The sequence below is a fragment of the Cyprinus carpio genome, unplaced genomic scaffold (genome assembly GCF_018340385.1).
Source record: "Cyprinus carpio isolate SPL01 unplaced genomic scaffold, ASM1834038v1 S000006635, whole genome shotgun sequence".
Lineage (NCBI taxonomy): Eukaryota > Metazoa > Chordata > Actinopteri > Cypriniformes > Cyprinidae > Cyprinus > Cyprinus carpio.
In genome coordinates this window covers 114019-133936 of record NW_024879264.1, presented here as the reverse complement: position 1 = coordinate 133936, position 19918 = coordinate 114019, and the positions used below count along the sequence as shown (strand labels likewise).

Here is a 19918-nt window from a genome sequence, read left to right as displayed (position 1 = left end):
TTCAAAGTGAATCCAAACAATGTATTAGACAAAGAACTTCACCCCATTTTCATTATTACTGAAGCCACTTGTTTTCAGTCAATAGTGTTTAAAACACCTGCGTGATGTGGTTTGTTTTGTTGCCTGCTGTGAGCTGTATTATCAATGTGGCAATCAAAATGAACTGCTGATTAAAAAGGACCCAGCATGATGCAGGTACGCCTGCAGCCGCATAGTAGTCTCGGTGTGTGTATGTGGTTTGCATACTCGCATGTGTTTTGCTTCTGCGTGGCCATTTCTGATATTTCCCTCCAGGGTTTGCTTTTTCCATGCATTCCAAAGCAGACAAAGGCAATTTACTTTATCTGGAACCTGTGGATAAAGCACTCTCTTCCTCCTTGAGACAAGCACAGTTCCTGAAAATGGGAAGCCGTTTATGTGAGCAAACAGGTTGGTTCAGCAAAGCGTGGAGGAGAGAGAAGAGAGAAAGAAAGATAAAGAGAGAGAAGCAGTAAGGTTAAGGCGTGGAACAGCAAAAGAAAGACAGTTCCTAGAAATGGCTTCCCTCGGCACTGGCTTTGTCAGATACAATTTACATCGCCTCTGGTGGCAGTTTCAGGTACTGCTGTTTTCTCCTGAGTAAATGGACTAGTATTGCAAGAGCCTGTTAAGAGTGCGGTGGCGGTTGTGTGTGCAACATTCTCACGGTTTCTTGATGGCCATATTTGGCCTGTTGAAGTTTGATACTATTATGATTATGTTGTTGTTGTGTGAAGTGTCAACAGTCCTCGAAAACAGGGGTCTGAAACCTTTTTGAACATGAAGTGACATTTTGAATGATCTTTCTTGTTCACTTTGCCATAGTCAAACCAATTCTCTCCTTTCATTATATACTATATCCTGTGCAAAAGGTTTGGGGTGGTAAATTTTTTTGTTGTTTTGTTTTGCTCATGTTTTTGAAAGAAATCACTACTTTTTATTCAAACAAGGATGCATTAATTAAACTGCTCGAAAGTGACAGTAATAGGGCAGTTACACTGTTTTAGATTTCTTTTATTTTAAATAAAACGTTTCACCTGAATTTTCCTGTTTCATCAAAGAATTGTGCAAAAAAAGGATCACGTTTCTGCAAAAATATTAAGTAGAACATCTAACAAAAGTGATGATAATAATAAATGCCTAGGTGCACAATCCAACCAATTAGAATGATTTCCTGACAGGATCATGTTACACTGATAGACTGGAGTAAATATCACATGAAAATAAATTAATTTTCCGACTATATTCAAACAGTTCAGGGAAAACCGCTATTTTAAACTGTAATATTTTTTTTTAATTTTTTTTTTTTTTTTTAATTAATTGATGCTTTTTATTACAAACTTATAATAATAATGTATATATAATATAATACAATATATGTGTAATATACTTAAGACACCCTCAAGATCATATTCATACATACATGATCTTGAAATACTATTAGCAAGACACAAGCAATATAAAAAATAATAATAATAATAATAAATAAATAAATAAATAAACATTTTCAATCAAACATAATTTTAAAAAATCCCCACCAGCATACATTACCTATATTTACTTGAAGGTTGATTAAAGTTGATTATATGGATTTATTTAAGAATATTGATACAATTGTTATTTATTTACTTTATTTTTATTTTATATAATATATATATATATATATCTATTATAATATTAATATACTATTGTATTTATTTATTTATGGTTTTATTATTATTATTCTTATTATTTTCAAGAAGCACAGTTTTAAAAAGCTATTATTGAATATTAAAAAAATTATTGAATAGACCAACAGTGTTATGGCTAAATACAACCAGGATTAATATAAGTTAACTAAATAAATACTGAATAAAACTGAAAAATTATTTTTGTAACTTAAAACAAATAAAACTAAAAAAAAACGTTGTATTTCAGCTCGTTTTGCTGTGCCAATATTTTTCAATATTCATTTATGTTTTTCTTAATATCCTAATATATTATAAATAACTAAAGCTGAAATAAAAATTGTATGGAAATTAATAATAACATTCACACACACACAACCCACACCACACACACACACACACAGCACACACACACACCACCACACACACACAAAACACCGACATAAAATCATTAAAACTTTATCTAAAAATAAAAATTAAACCAAAAATATAACAAAAAAACTAATAACACAAAATAAAAACTAATTAAAACTATTAATACAACTATAACAGTAAATCTTACAGACAACCACCGGTTATAACTGTGAATCACAACGCATTCTCATAGTCCCTCTGATCACGAAATGATAAACTACACCTAAGAAAGATGACCAGCTTGACTCTTTGTCCTGTTGGCTGGCTATATTTTATATGGCCAGCCCATGTGTTCTTTTCATTCTACTGGAATGCAACGTGATTGGTGTAATCATCCCCTGTGGCGCTCTTGCAGCGCACTTCTGAAATAGGCCAGCATGCCCTTGCATGTCTGTGTCTCTTGAACCGAAAAAAACCGCTGTGAATTTATCTGACGCATTACTGCACTAATCAACCGTCGCAGAGCGAATGGAGACAGATTATGAACCGAGTGCGTTGAATGAAAAACAGTTTTCATTTAACAGTTGGAGATGGGAAGCTTATGGGGCAAAATGAACCCAAGACGTATCCCCCCCCTCCCCACCTTATTAAAGGGTGTCATGCCATGTGGTTTTTTTTTTTTATTATTATTATTTTATTATTGTTCCCTGCAGGTTTAATTATAATACTACAAAGTTTTTGGGGAAGGAAACATCTCAAAATGGAGTGATTTGTGACCTCTTTTCCCCACCCTGTTTCTCATCCTCTGACGGAAACAGATCAGTCGTTTTGGGGTGTGTTTTCCCTTTAAGAAGTCACTGTAAACCACCCCCTTTTATGATTGGCTAACCACCCATTGCCATCATTTACCCCCATTACTGGTTTAAAAGTAGGTTTTTAACATGAAATACCGTTACTTATAGTTGCAGCGTTTGTTGTTGTTGGTCAAGAGTATTTTGGCAAAGTATCATCTGCGAACTTGTTTCTCAAAACCGTCAATGTTGAAATGTAACTGAACACACGTGTAAATTAGCACTGACGGGACTGGGATGTTCGCCTTAAAATAAACTGATCCATTTGTCTCTGATGTCGGCATCCTTCAGGCAACGTCTAACAAACATGTTGTTTTTTCCACAGCCAGGACAGGCACAATTGTCTGCTTTGCCTCGCAATCTTATCCTTATTTTCTACTGAACACCTGAGGGGTGCGAGACAGTGATGCGATGATACAAAAACTAGCCATAGTGTCCTTATGCAAAAGACTGTGCCCAGGTGATGTCACCTTGTCCCATCTGATCCAAAACGAGCCCGTTTTCTGAGTGTTTATTTACATAAATGTTTTTATTGATGATTAGGACATTAAGTTTAAACTTGCAAGGATGTTAAAAAAGTTTACAATTACTTCTTCCATATCAAAAGATCTAGGGAAATTTGGTTTCTCATATCATTGAACCCCTTTAATTTGTCTTAGAGACACAGAGTCAAATAGCTGTACATGAACATTTTATAGCACAGGTGATGTCCCTGTTAGTTTTCTTACATATAAAGATGACTCGTAAAGGACCTGCTATCCTCGTAAGCACTAAATACCCTTAGAGCTCTTTATAGTCCCAGCTGTTCGGTCCCTCACCAAAAAAAAAACAAAAAAAAAACACTACACGTGGGAGCTTTTACCCGGAATGACATGGGTCTCATCTTTGTTGATCTAAAATGAAAATTGCCAACTCATATTCACCAAATAAAAGAAAAGAAGAAAACTCTGTTGTGGATTTACTTAGTCTCATGTTTTATTTCCACATGACTGAAAAAGCCCATAAAAGAAGTTTCATATCCGACTTGTGTAGAATATACTCAAATCCAGTGAGGTGAGCAGACCTTGCTTTTAAACCATTCAGAATACAATGGAGACCATTCTTTGGAACAGTAAGTCAGTCATTGTCACTTGATAACCTCGAATCCAGTGCTGAATTTGACACTGGTCCTGTGGCAGATTCATTGACTAGTGTGTTACCTTAAAATGCCCTTGCTAGAATGTTTAAAAAAAACTGCCTGTTCAGCTCACTGGAAAAAAGACATAATAACAGTTTATTTGTATAAACTCACAAAACTTTGTTGTTCCCTCAGAAAACTTTTTGCTTTCTTTTAAAAAATAAGTTTTGTTCAGTCTCCCGAAAACTTTTGTGATGAAATAACATGAGGTAGGACGGACAAACTGTGATTATATAAAAACTGCAATCTCAGCATTATGAAAAAAGACAAGATTAAAATGGTATTTTTATATCCCAAATGTCTCTTTTTTTCTTCAACAAAATAAAGGAGTAAAAATACAGACCTCTACAAGTTTTCATGCTTGGGAAAAAAAAAAAAAATTTCCCTAGAATGTCAAGAGCTTTTTTCTGCCACATTTTCTGCCTTGTGTGTTTACTTTATCTTCACAACCTGGCAACAATTCCAAACACACACACACACACGACACACACACACACCACACACACCACACACACAACACACACACACACACACAGTCTCTACACTGCAGAAAAAGCATTGAAAACATGTGTTAAACATATAAGCTGGAGTGTTTAGCAATCTCGTTTGGAGATATTCTGCTCATATGAAAGTGTAAATACAGCCAGTCTGTGTTCCTTCCACAACGGCCGTTTGCGCTGATTGTAACTAAATCTGCCATCAAAACCCTTCTTGGTTGATGATTAGTAATAAATCCAAACATGTATCTTCGAATATATTGTTTTGTGACTGCTGCTGCCTGAATGAATGCACTTACAGCAAGCCTCTGCAACCACAATACAAAGTCATTTCTTCTTGTTAATTTTTAATAGAAACATATGAATATAATTTTAAATTGTAAGTAATATTAGAAATGGTCAACTGTTTCTTTTGAAGAGAAAATTTTGAGTTTATTTAAAACCAGTTTTCACTACTGTATAGAGTGTGTATTTTAGTTCTGATAATATATAAATCATGAAAACTGAGGTCACATTATCCATGCCGGTGCTTATATGTAAAAGGTGAGGAAATCTTGCTTAAATAACAACAGTCCATGATAATTTAATATGATTTTAAGCTAAATTGTGATTAGCATAACCATTACGCAGCATGACGCGAGGTTTCAGTTGACTAAAACAGAGCAAAAATTTACAGACTTCCCAGAAAAAACGACAGGCTGACAAAACCCTAGAATGAGCGCAGTTTTTTTTTTTTTAGAAAACACAACAGCATTAAATATATTAGGTTTTTCCTCATATCGCATATTTTTTTAGACATCAACTAGAGTATCAATAAAACCTTTAGACTTATTATGTAAAAACAAGGAAGCCGCCAGTGACATTCCATTCTCCTCTTGGGTGTTTACAGATTTCTGAGTACTAAAAAAAAATACTGGATCAAAAAATCTAAAAAAAAAAAAAAAAAACAATTGCGAAGTTTTGTTGTTGGTTTTTTCAAATCCGTTCACAACTCTTTATATTTCAATGAACTCTTCTAACTGTTAAGTACTGTTCAGCAGCCCTGCAATACTGATAATAATAATTAATTTAACTGAATTGAATACATTATAAATTCACACATTTTGGTACAGGATGAGTGAGGTGTCTCAAATAAGAAGTTAAGATCAAAGGCCATGCACATAGACAGTGAATGTTGCCAGGTAAAACACGAGGCAGAAAAAAAAAAAAGAAAAACTCAAGATAAAGTAAAACACTAGACAGACAGACAGACAGACAGACAGACAGACAGACAGTAGAATAGATAGATAGATAGATAGATAGAATAGATAGATATATATAAGATATCATAGATAGATATATAGATAGATAGAAGATAGATATAGATAGTAGAATGTGTCTTGTGTCCCACAATTCTGATTCTTGTATAAGAACATTTACACCACCTCTGAGCTTCAAAGGCCTGTAAATCCAGCATTTCGTGCTACAACTGCTGCGTTCTGATTCAGCTTCACCAAATTCAAAGTCACTCTGTCTACGGTATGTGTGCATGGGGTTCATGTGTCTGTGGATGCCCCTGGCAATCTGGCACTGCTAAAAGAGACGGTGAACTCTTGTTCATAATTCAAAATTGCTCCTGACCTTCCTCGAACAACCGAAAGCTGCCAGTCCAACGAACATATTCTATCTACAAACATACATGGCACACTACACCCTGTAGAGCAGCCAAAGATGCGGACTTGTACGCAAACACACCACCCACATCCCTCCTTAATACTTACTTCCTTTTCCTCATGTCTCCCATTCCTTTTTGTCTCTGTATACTGATCAATCTCATTTTCTTCCCACTATTTCTCTCTCTTGGTCCTCTGCTGCCTGACAGTACAGCTCTTATTCCCCGTAACACACCTTTCATAATTGCAGGGGAAAGGTGCCCAGCCGCAGGTAATAAGCATGCCTACTCAAATTTCCCCCACTGAGAAAAGAACATGAGAATGTATAAAGGACTAAAGGTGGGAGTGGTCAACCTGCCCCGTCTTCCATCCCACACCAGGACCTTGTCCTCCATCGTGATGAAGATAATGGAAAAAAGCAAGGATATTGAAGAAAGCAGAGACTAGTGACAGGTCCGGATGGTGATGGAAACCATCCAACGCTGGATGTAATGAAAAGAGAAGGATTTGTAAGAGAAGGTGAGAAAAACAGAATGAGAGAATAACAACGGGGTAATTCACTAAAAAAATTTGCTCTCCGAAGCGTCATTTACTTGGAAAAACTGTCTGTGCGGTTTTAGAGCCGTTGAAAAGGAAAATGAAAAAAACAGACCCCACTAAATTTGCAAAAAAATCCCAATTTGAAGATTTTAAGGTTTAATGTATCAATTTGATATTCAGGCTTTTTGGTAATTACATCTAACCACACACACCCACAACACACACACACCATACACAACAAATATTATATATTTATAAAATATATAAATATAATATATATATATAAATATAAAATGCATTTTTAAACATTTTATTTTTCATTTTTTTTTTTTCTTAAAAAAAACCCTTTTTAATTTTTGCTTGTGGACAAAAATAAAGATCAAAAAAAATACAGAATTAAATTTTTCTGAAGGATTTGGCCTGGGACGGAGTAATTCAGCTTTCCTTTATAAATTTTAAATAACTTTAAAAATAAATTTAGAAAATTTACTTAAAATAATTAAATTACAAAAGGTTTTTTTAAATTGTAATAATTAAAAATATTGTTTTTTTCGATCGAAAAGTGCCCTTGGTGAAAATAAGGCTTTTTTAAAAAAACACAAAAAGTGTTTGAAGGAAAGTGTATGAAATGTATCACATAAATAATATTTAAAAATTATAATCTTTTATTGTATACAAAAAAATTATCTAGTGAAAACATTTTTGCAAAAACAAAGCGGGCATGTATATAAAAAAAAATATACATTTTCAAAATATTTTTTTTATAAATAAAATAATTTAAAAAATTTATTTTGTTTATCCTTTTTAAATGGGTGGGGCTCTACATTAAAAATATGTTTTAAAAATACCAAAGTGTGCTCGGCTACGTGGATCTGGCTAAACTTGCCATTTAATGTCTTCTCCATCTTTGTTTTTTTTTGATTGATTTTTGCGCAGCGATCATAGAAATCTCTTTTAAATGCTTTTCGCTGAAAAAGGGAATGATTGATTTAAAAAACCCAAGTGCAGACATACCGTCAAAAGATTGGTTAAAATGCTTGTGGGGGTTAAAGAATAAGACAGGGCAAATGTTTAGAAAATTGCCCCTGGAATCTATAAAAAGTGCTGGAATTAAACGAGAATAAAAAGTAAAAGAAACATAAGAAACAGAGAGGGAAAAAGCTAAGCATACGGAAAGCGAAAAAAAAGGGCCAGTGAAAAAAGGGAAAGGATCATAACCCGTATCATGGGTCTTTTGCTTTAAGAAAGCCTGCGCCAGTGGGGGAATTAGGCTCTGGAGTCCCCAAAAGGGGCCTGATTAAAGCTAACTGCTTTTTTATCCTAAACCCCGGTTTTAGATCAATGGAAAAGGAACAGAATTTCATGTGCGGGCTATGTAGGGATCCCCACTACAAAGGCGGGTTAATCAGTTTAAAGTTCAAAATTTAATTACAATATCAAAATTTAAAAGATGGAAATTTTGTTTTGTGTGTGATTTTTTTCTTTTTGGTGTTATTTTTATTTATTTTGTGGGTTGATTAGACTTTGGGAAAACTGTTTAAGCCAGTTTCGCCCGTATATTTTATTAATTAATAATAATTATATATATATATATTAATATATTATATAAATTTTATATAATGAATACATACTATATGAAATTACATAATTTTCAAATTGATAAATTTAATAAAGGAAATCATTACCTCACATATTGTTTTAAAACCCGTTGACTTTTTTTTTAAACACAAAAGGGGATTTGCATGTGTAAAGAAATGAGCCCAAAAAGACAAAATTTTTAAATGGAAAATTCTGAAATTAAGCATGCTGCATACGGGGAGAAAAAATAAATTTTTGGCAAAGTATTTTAAAAAATATGTTTTAATAAGCTGAAAAAAGAGATGGTTTGGGGGCTTGTTAGGTTCGCCCCAAAAACCAAAACAACTCTAAAAGTTTACAAACAAAAAGGGGAAAAGACAAAAAAACTGCAAAAAATATTTTCATTTAAAAAATAAACTATTTTTTTCACTAAAATTGCTGGTTTTTTGTTAACAAGATTTCCTGCCTCCCTTCAAGAGAAGAATTCAACTTACAAAGTTTTTCCCCCAAATTGAAACCTAAAATCTAAAATCTAAAATATAATTTATTTCCATTAGGGAAAAAAAGGTGATTTTCAGCTCATTTACTTTTTCTTCAGGGACAGATCCCAGAATTTTTTCGCTGTCATAAAATTTTTTTTTTATCAAATTTCCAAATTTTCAGCATGTGCTTATAATTTGGGAAATGGGTGAAAATACGTATTCATACGAACCTCATGAAGGACATCTTGGTTTTGGGGCATGGGCCTTACAACGAAAAAGGGAATTTACCCCCCCGTCCCGAAAGGGGGCCAAAGTAAAACAACGCTGTTTTTAACCATCCCAGCAAAGGGGAAAAGGAATGCCATGGTTTCGCCTTGAAAAAAAAAAGCCATAGAATGACCATTTGCTGTTCTGAAAGCGTCTTCACAGATGACAAAGGAGTACACTTTAAAGGTTTGTGCACTTAACTGTTTGCAAAATGGAGTTTTGTGCTCATGTATCCTACCTTTTCCAGCACAAATCCAATATTCCAAATATTTCCATATTTCGATGCAACATATCTGAATGCTAAACAATTATTTTTAGTACTTCAGTCACCTTCCAACAGTGACACAGAGGTGGGTGCCACTGATGTTTGGTTCATGTAATTTATTTTGATAAAGTCCCAACTGTGCATCAGTTTGTTTGTGTGTGTGTTGTGTTGTGTGTGTTTTTTGTGTGTGTGTTTGTTGTGTAAAACGGACAGATCACTTAAACAGTTTCCTAAACCAGCAGAATAAACCTTTTAAACAACACGTATTTCTTATTATCAGCTCATGATAAAGGTCTCCTTTATTTGTGTACCTCACAATGGAAAAAACATGTGCTTTTGTAAAATAAGGAAACAAACAGGATGTCGCTTCTTCCCATTTGAGTTTTTTTCTTTGAACAAATTACGTCAAATTAATGAAAATCAGCGTGTATATATGCCCCCCCATTTTCTGTAAACAAATCCAAATTATTTCAAAATTTATTCCTTGTATGTATATTTGTAAACAATATATAACTTATACTAGGGGGCCGTTGAATCCTTGAATCGATTGTGACGAACGTTTGAGGTGTCAATTTTTTCAGGGAATTGCACTGCAAACGTATTTCCCAGGCAGCTCTTTGACCACATTACAGTTCCAATCACTGATAGTTAACTGTAATAACAAAATTGCATACTTATACAGCACCAAGGAATTACTGCAATCACATGTCTCGCACACCAGGGTCAAAACAGTTTGCAAAAGGTTTTGTTGTCAGCGCTGCCTGATGATTTTATCAGTTAGCCTCTTAAACCAACTTAGCCAACGTAAAGCTACACATGACATTTTCTCATAGCGGGTAATAACAGTGCTGTAGAGACGCTGCTGCGAACACTGTTAGGACACACAGAAAATTTTTCACAAAGTCTTCTGTCTCTCTCTTCTTTTTTTGCTCGTGTGTCTATGTCTTTTCACGCTTCTTCTAATAACCTCTTTTAATAACTGCATTAAAATGCTATCAACGGCTCAAGCCTTTCATTACCAGCTTTAAAATTACATTTTGGGAACTACAAAGGGCGTTGGATGAGTGCGGAAGAAAAAAAAAAATCCTCACAATAGCGATTTAAGTCCAAAAAACTATAATATATTTTATATATATATATATATATATAATATATATATATTATATAATATAAAATAAAATATATACACACACACAACATGAAAATAACATAATGTAGTATATTAGTATTTTCACACTAGATAGAAAAAAATAATAATTTGTACTACTGTCTGTTTTTACCCAAATCATATCAAACCATGACCCTCGAACCGAGGTATGTACCGAATGTACTTCTGTGTACAGTTCCACCCCTAGTGGAAACTGATACTTTTTTCCAGAATGAGCAGAAAGTTCAAAAGACATTTCTGAAATAAAAAAATTCTTTGGTCAATGTAATGTCTTTCTGAACTTTTTGTATATATAATTTGTTGAATAAGTAAAGAAAAAAAAAACATTAAAAACAAACTAGAGGAAACCATCTTTCAGTATTTTTATACTCTGGTGAAAAGAAAGAGAGAGAAGGGGAAAGGAAAAAAATTTCTGATAACGAGACTATGCATACTGCTAAGCAAAAGGCCTGTTTACTTGGGCATTTCATTTCTGTGGTGCCACACTGAGCTTCATGATAACTCTAGGCTTAATCTTTCAATTTTACAGACTTCCACCAACTGCATTTAAGTGGAAAATTACACCTGTCAGTGCAGACCCAGTTCATTAATGCTATTTCCAGATCTGGGGAGAATGCTATTAAGAGTATAAAATGCACAAAGACTGCAAATCCACACTTAATTATGCCCCAGCATTTTTTTTCTTCTGCATCCATCAACACCGCTTTCCTATTTCCAGATTAATTTGAGTATGCAAATAAGACTCGGAAATGGACTAAATAACATTTGGACGAAGACCCCTTTCGTCACTAATTCAGTATTCTAACAGGAAGGAAAAAGTGAGATGCGCTGTTAACCATTTCCTATCGGGTAAGATTAATATGCTCAGTTAGGCTTAGCATAAGATTTAAAAAAGCTGTGTAAATTCAGTTTAAACAGCAATTGATCCTAACTCCTTAGATTTGATGTTTAAAGCTGAAGGGGGTTACAATATCTTCTCCTATTCTATTGGAGAAACTTGTTCGACACCGTCATTATTTTTGCATTTCTGCTTGGTGACGCAGCAGAATGGAAATGAAGCACTTTGCTTTCGTATCCGCTGCAATATTTCTTGGACAACTTTTAACAACTTCAAAGTCTATTCCAAAGCACACTCTTAAGTCCATCACATGCTATTAAAATCCGTCCTTTCATTTCCTGTTGATGTCCAGTTATCCTAATCCCAATATTACTTCTTGATGAGTTGAAGAAAATCTTTATTTAAACACATTAAACATGTACAGTGACCCCAAAAGGAATTCTGACACTTCTGAAAACTTTCCCTTTAAATTGATGTAAAAACATCAAACATGCAAAACATCAAACCCTAAGGCATCTACAAACAAATGCAGACAGAGCTTTTTTCAGAACTAACTTCACTTTCCAGTCCAGCCCAAGGTCATTTTAGAAGATGTGAGAAGTCAGTTAAAATAAAGGCCACTTGCTTTGATATTCTGTTCTGTAATGCAAAGATCATCTGTGTTTCTCCAAGATACTTTTATGTCCCAGGGTGTGATTTTTTTTAAAACTAAAAAAGTTAAACTTTTTTTTCTTTATTGTCACACTGAAACTCTTTATTGTTTAACCTTGTTCCAGAGCCAGACTTTCAATCTAAAAATTTTTGAAAATTACCGTAAAATATAAAATTTTTAACTATGATGAACAAACAAAACAGTAGAAAACATAAAACCACGCAATATTTTTAGTGTAAAAATGATTTGTATAAATTTTCAAAAAACTGTTTCGTCCTTCAATTTCATCTAAAAAAAAAATTTTTTTAAAAATATTTGTAATTGTTTACCAATGAAACAACAGTGTTAGTTTTAAAAAGCTTGAGATGAAACCAATTAAATAAACTAGAGTGTGAAAAGTGTTTTAAGACACTTTTTCAGATTTTTTTTAAAAGGGCCATGCAGGAACAAAAGAGCCCATAATTGAAGAAACACACTCATACATTCACATCTCGGGTTAAGTGGCCTAGTTCTTTTTGGGAGATATTACAACGTTACAAAGGTCCTGCTCTGTCTGCAGTGAAAGAATAAAAACATCTCTAATTAGTTGTTTCACTTTGTCCAAATTTTGAGTGAGGACCTTATTAGATTACACAGACCACCTGTACTGTACATGTTACTTTTTTTCCTTCTCCCACTTTGGTTCTATTTTCAAAAAGTAAGGTGAATATTTCTCTTAGTACAAAAATCCAAACTGATCAAACTTTACATCACTAGTCATTCTTTTTAAAACTGATCTCATGCTTTCATTACAACTATACATGTTTTTAATCAACATAATCGTTGTTTCAAAACATAAGATTATTGTAATTGAGAGCATTTTATTTAATCACCAAAACACAACAGTATGATTTCTTTTCGATTTGGTTCTTTTAACAATCAGTTCATTCAAAAGTAAACAATGCAAGATACATGTTTCAAAAAACTGATCTATTATAGAGAACATTATATACAGATCAGTGGTTTCAAATCACCTTTGTTGCTGAAATATAGTAATATACAGTAATACAGGCAATGATTGTCATGTTAAAATTGTTTTGTACACAGTAATGAATTATAAGATAACTAATAAAATGGTAAGATTTTAAAACAGATTTATCTTAAATCAATATATTTTATTGCCATAATTATTTATGTGGTAAAAAGTTGTGTAATAAGTGGCATGAGTGCACCATATCCCTTAAATGTCCGTCTAGTTTAATTGCCCCTTTGCTTGCAACTGCTTACATCGGGTCCTGATGACTCTGACTGGATGTACATTTTCCCTTTGTAATGTGCAATAGTAATGCCATCTGTCTCCATCCATCCTGATCAATTCCCTCCCTTGTATCCCTGCTGTATGTTCACAAATTGCTAAATTCTAAACTAAGCCAATTGAAAAAAAGCTGAAATGTTTGAAGGAAAAAAAAGTTTAACTTTTGATGATCTTTGTATATTAGTACTAAGAGTTATTATCATTATTATTATTTATTATTATTATTTTTCAGTTGCTTGTGAAAATAGTACCAAAGCAAAAAAAAAAAAAAAAAAAAAAAAAAAAAAGAAATGTTTATAAAAAAAAAAGGAAACAACAACAATATCTGAAGAATTCAAATTCTTTTCTTAACATTACCAGGGGAAACTTCAGTTTAAACTGAAGATGGGCTAATTTATGGTAACTGACTCTGTCCATAGCTAGACTCTTTACGGCGACAATGCAGAGTCACAATCCTGTGACCTTCTGTTCTGACATCTTGACTAACCATCCAGAGTGTTGGGTTACTGGGTCGGCGCCAAGGAACGCCCCTCCATCTTTTAACTTCACCCTGCGTGTAGAGAAAGACAAAAAAGAGACAAAAATCAATGCACTACAGTAAATGCATGCAAAAGCATATCATCAGAAAGTTGAATGATTCTTTATGCATTTTTGAATTTACTGAGTGTTTCGTTGAATTCGGCATAATATTTTAATGTACATAAATAAGGGACAATGCATAAAAAAAAAAGAAAAAAAAAAAAAAGAAAAAAAGCCCAGTTAAGACTTCTGTGTAGTAATTACAGCGCTTTTCATTTCCAAAGCATTCACTTATGCCAGCGCTAAACACAACACATTACTTGAATGTCAACTGTGCATACTTTTTTCTTTGGACCTATCACTCTCCACTATTCTCTTTCTGCATTACACTAAATGAGAGATTTCTATGGAGCTGACTGGGTTCCGCAACTGTTAAATGCTTTGGTTTTCTCTTTGGTCTCTCCTCTATGGCCTTCACTTGACTACTGGAGAACCATCCACATTCATACTTACTTTAGCATGTAACCAGACCCGATTATAACTATTATAGCTTTCATTTCTGCCAGCTCAAGAGCTCTCATAGTTAAGTAGAGCCTGAAGCAGATTTTTTACCACCATTTGAGTTAATCTACAGTATAACCTACTCATTAGAGCTAAATGTCATTTTACTCACTGAAAATAAAAAACCCTTTTAATGATCTTATGATAAAATTAAGATAAAAATTAATATTTTGAAACATGCAGATAAATGGATTGTATTAATACATAAAATGTATAAAATTATTATTGCATTTTTTATTAATAACTAAAATTAACCACTACAAAATCCATGAATTTAGACATCACAACATTATAATATGGAGGTGTGAAAATAATTTTTGGTAAAACAGTTCTCAAAAAATAATGTACAAATACACACACAAGTCTGAGGAGTCATTAATATATATATATATATATATATATATATATATATATATATATATATATATATATATATATATATATATATATGTTTCATGCTTCATTTATTGCTGTTTCACATTGAAGACACTTTATGCTTACTAAGGTTGAATTTTATTTAATCTCCAAAATATAGCAAATATTGTATATATTGTGAAAAAAATATTGCAATTTTAAATAACTGATTTCTGTTTTAATATATTTTAAAAATGTAATTTGAGATCTTTACTCCAGGTCTTCAGTATCACATCATTCTTCTTCTCAGAAATTATTCTAATATACTGATTTGATTCTCAATAAACATTTGTGTTGTTATTATCAATGTTGTGCTGCTTAATGGTTTTAATGGGAATCTTTTTTTTCTTCAGGATTCTGTGAAAAAAAAGAAAAAGTTCAAAGAACAGCATTTATTTAAAATGTAAATCTTTGTAACATTATAAATATTGTTTGTGTGCCATGCATGCTGCTGTGTACCAACTCTTCTCCAGTGAAAATAAGTGGGAACTCATGGATTGCTGTACTCTGCACAATGGCAAGAGTTCCAGCGACTAGTAAGATCCAATAATCAATACTGTGTGCACACAGAAAAAAAAAAACATACAAGGAATAATAGCCAAACTGAAAAGAGCTATTGGGAAAAGGCAGAAGAATTTAGGCCAATTCACCCAGACACCTAGCGTGTCATCGGTAATGAAAAACCCAGAGTGGTTATGAGCTGAATAGATTCATTCTCCCGCGCTGTGAACCACTCAAGGCCCGCAGAGGTAGAGAGCAGCAGAGGTACGGGCCGACCACAAGCCGGTAATGGGGTGACAAATGTCCGGCAAACAGCCAAATCAAAGACTCAGTTGGGGTGGGACTGCATTAGCATGTGACAGGGGCCATAACAATTGACCCAGGGGAGATAACAGATGGAGAGGGACCTGAAATGAGAGAGGTCTAACTTGGCCACACATCCCTCATTACTAGCGTCCTCTGATCCTTGCAGACCAGCCCTATGATTCATAATTGGTTTCACCATTGAGCGTCAATGCGCATTTGTTTGAGCACACGGTGCTTCATTAAATTTGTTAAAGCTGGTCTATGAACAGATGTGGTCAGATGGAGAATAATGAGCTGAGTGATGGCAGAGCAGTTCTGAGAACAGGATATATCCACAAATATGAGTGTCTTGCTGTAGTTTGCTAATGTTTATCTTTACTCTCCAGTCTCGAAAGACTAGGGCAAAGGACAACTGTCCCTAAATCTGCAGTTGGTCTCTGACCAACATGCTTAAAGTTTAAAGGGTGGCAGATTGTGGTGTCACAGTAGATCAACTCATTACAAGAGTAACATATTCTCGGCAGAAGCATAATACAGTACCCCTGTGGCTGAACCGGATCTGCAGCTGATGCTTTTTGCATACTCTACAACTCCTTTAATAACAGTCTGCAGCTCACATATTATCACAGTACAGAACATGCTAAATGCATGCAGATTGTAAAGGACTATTTTGAAACCTAATGCTTATATAAATTGACTCAAAGTGCCTTTGCCTCGCCTAACAAGAGCCACAGTTAAAGCTGAATGTGAAGAGAGAGAAAAACTGAAACTCACAAGATTTCAAACATTTCTGTACAAACGCACAAACCAGCAATGCTTTGCCAAAATAAACCAATATTTACTGCCAAAAGTAAAAATATCTGATCTACATTGTGTTGTTGTTTTTCCCCCCACTTTACCATATAAAGGATGCAAATTTAAGGATTAAATGTGAATAAAAGGAGAAAGGAATACCTCCTTCAAAAAAGAACAAAGGTAAGATGTGAGTGAGGATTTGGGAAAAGTAGCAAAAGATATAACATTTTTACTCTCGAGGAATAACCCATGGAATTTTTTTTTTTTTTTAATCGTGGAAAATCAGCTTTAATCCAAATTTATGGGCTCACCATGTTTTTTTAGTATTGAGACAGTACTAGTTTTTAATACATTGAATTAGTATTCATGTTTATAGTTTCACAATGTTTTTTTTAGAATTTAGTCTTTTTCCATTATTATTCATTGTATTTTTAAGAAGTTAAACTAAATAAAATTGTGAAATGGTGCATTTGCAACTTTTTTTTTATTTTATTTTATTTTAGTTAACTCACATACTGTACCTCTTTGACACAAACACATCCAAGTCACATTCATGATGTAACATTTGGTTGCTAAACTACACTGAACAAAATTATAAACGCAGAACTTTTGTTTTTCCCCATTTTCATGAGCTGAACTCAAAGATATAAGACTTTTTCTATTTACACAAAAGGCCTATTTCTCTCAAATATTGTCCACAAATCTGTCTAAATCTGTGTTAGTGGGCACTTCTCCTTTGCCAGATAATTCATCCACCTGACAGGTGTGGCATATCAAGATGCTGATTAGACAGCATGATTATTGCACAGGTGTGCCTTAGGCTGGCCACAATAAAAGGCCACTCTAAAATGTGCAGTTTTATCACACAGCACAATGCCACAGATGTAGCAAGTTTTGAGGGAGCGTGCAATAATCGGTTTGGATAACCAAAGAATTTCTGCACAAACTGTCAGAAACTGTCTCAGGGAAGCTCATCTGCATGCTCGTCGTCCTCATCGGGGTCTCGACCTGACTGCAGTTCATCATCATAACTGACTTGAGTGGGCAAATGCTCACATTCAATGGTGTCTGGCACTTTGGAGAGGTGTTCTCTTCACAGATGAATCCCGGTTTTCACTGTACAGGACAAATGGCAGACAGCATGTATGGCTGAGCGGTTTGCTGATGTCAACGTTGTGGATTGAGTGGCTCCTGGTGGCGGTGGGGTTATGGTATGGGCAGGTGTATGTTATGGACAACGAACACAGGTGCATTTTATTGATGACATTTTGAATGCACAGAGATACTGTGACGAAATCCTGAGGCCCATTGTTGTGCCATTCATCCACGGCATCACCTCATGTGCAGCATGATAATCAGGCAGCATGTTGCACGGACTGTCCATTGAGCAATCAACAACCTGATCAACTCTATGCGAAGGAGATGTGTTGCACTGCGTGAGGCAAATGGTGGTCACACCAGATACTGACTGGTTTCCGGCAAAAAACAAAAGTGTTGCATTTATAATTTTTTTCAGTGTACTATTTCTTTTGAAAACATGTCTTTGTACTTCCCTTACGAAAAAGAAGTTTATTCAAGTGTTCTATTAATATACTCCTTTTAAACTAAAAATAGAAAAGTATACTTTTAGTTTACTTTTTATGTACTTCTCAGAAATGGGCTTTATGTACTCCTCAGAAATATACTTAAAATGACATTTAAGTGTACTTGACTTATACTTACAAAAAGTCTAAATATATTTGAGCTATACTTGTGCTCCTAGAATCTGTGTTTTCATTGTTGTACGGTAGAGGGTGCTAGTACACATCTTCTTCACAGAATTTCCAAGAAAACACAGTGAAAAAGAAAAAAGAAACACAGATACTAACATATGTAACACGATCATCTGACATGAAACAGCATCAAAACTGTAAAGTTATGGAATTAAATGTCGACCGATGAAGAGGTAATAATTACAGTCAAGCTCTGGGTTTTGATCGACTCTATCTACGTTTTGATTATCATTCTGAATCTATATCATAGTCTTTTTCAGCTTTTTGTTCAAAATGTTATTTCTTTATTTTTTATGAAACTTACCCACATTAGGGTGTTTTTTTTTTTTTTTTTTTTTTTAAGAATGCATGAAGCTAGAATAAAATGTTTTTGTTTACAAGCAGATATTCTGTTCTTTCTTTGGATGTTTTGTATGTTCAGATATTCATATAACAAAATATATACAAATTAAAACCTAAATAGGAACATAGTAGTATACTTAAAGTATGATGTAAAGTTCACTTAAAGAAAACTTATGAGTACTAAACTAGTAAACTAGTAGTTTACTGAGACTATACTTCAAAGTGAACAAAGTATTTAATTAGTAAACTATCAGTATACCTATAAGTTCACTTTTAGTATAATTGCAGTACAAACTACAAACACAGAGGTAAACTATTTGTGTACTCAATGTTTGCTACTGTTGTACTTAAAGTATACTTAAAAGTATTCTTTATATACTAGAAAGTGGGCCAATTTAGTCCAAGGAGTATACTTACAAGTATACTACTAGAACATGATATTTGTATACTTGCTACATAAAGTATATTTTTAAATATACTTCAACTTACTTAATACTTAATAAAATAACCTTGAAGTATACTACTTTTGGTAAGGGTTCACTTGTGCCCCAATATCTGTGTACAACAACCTTGACGTGCGCTGGGGCACAGCCCTACTGTACAATGTACTGTACTGTGTGAACTGTATGTGTGTGTTGGATATTTATGCATTCTTGACATTAAATGCTTATATAAGTTGCTATGGAATACAAGTTGCAGCACGTCTCAGATGATACTTAAGTTTTAACTGGGTCAAAAAGCACTCTTAAGTTCAACTAATCGCATTAAACATAAATTTAATCTACAATACATTTTTAATTGATTGCAAATAACATGCATATTTTCAAAATGTCAGACAAAGTCTGTTTACAACTTGGCTGCATAACTGAAATGCCATGAGCAAAGACGGCATATTTCAATCACATACATCCAAGGGTCCTGCACCAGCTGAGCTTCTTCACTGAGATTTATGTGAATAAAAAAAATAATGATAAAAAAAAAAATCACAAAGAATTACAAAGAAATTGCAATGATCACATTGTAATATGAGAAATTCTTGTATAAAATCTCTTGTAAATAATCAATTTTACAGCACAGTACTGCTAAAAGCTTGCTGAATATTTTCCCATTCCTTTAAAAAGCACTTGTAGACTGATTTTTAGAGGGATTTAAGGAGTGTACAAACCTTTTGATGTGGCCAGCTTTGTTTTGTTACAGAAGACTTCTATTTTATGCCATTACAGACGCAGTAGTGTGCACAAGCAGTGAAATACTGTCTTCTGCAAGACTGTATATTTTTAAATGTAAATCACCCTTGAAGTAAAAAAATAAAGAATAAAAGTTAAAGAAAAAACAGTAAACATGTAAATAACCCAAATAAGTTCAGGTAAAACAATGTAAATAAGAAATGTGCAAAGCAAGTTACTAA

General features: G+C 33.7%; 1 pseudogene; it reads right to left on the bottom strand.

The window, feature by feature from the left end:
• The window catches only part of LOC122144299, a 139619-nt pseudogene that overhangs the window by 90606 nt on the left and 29095 nt on the right, over positions 1 to 19918 (bottom strand).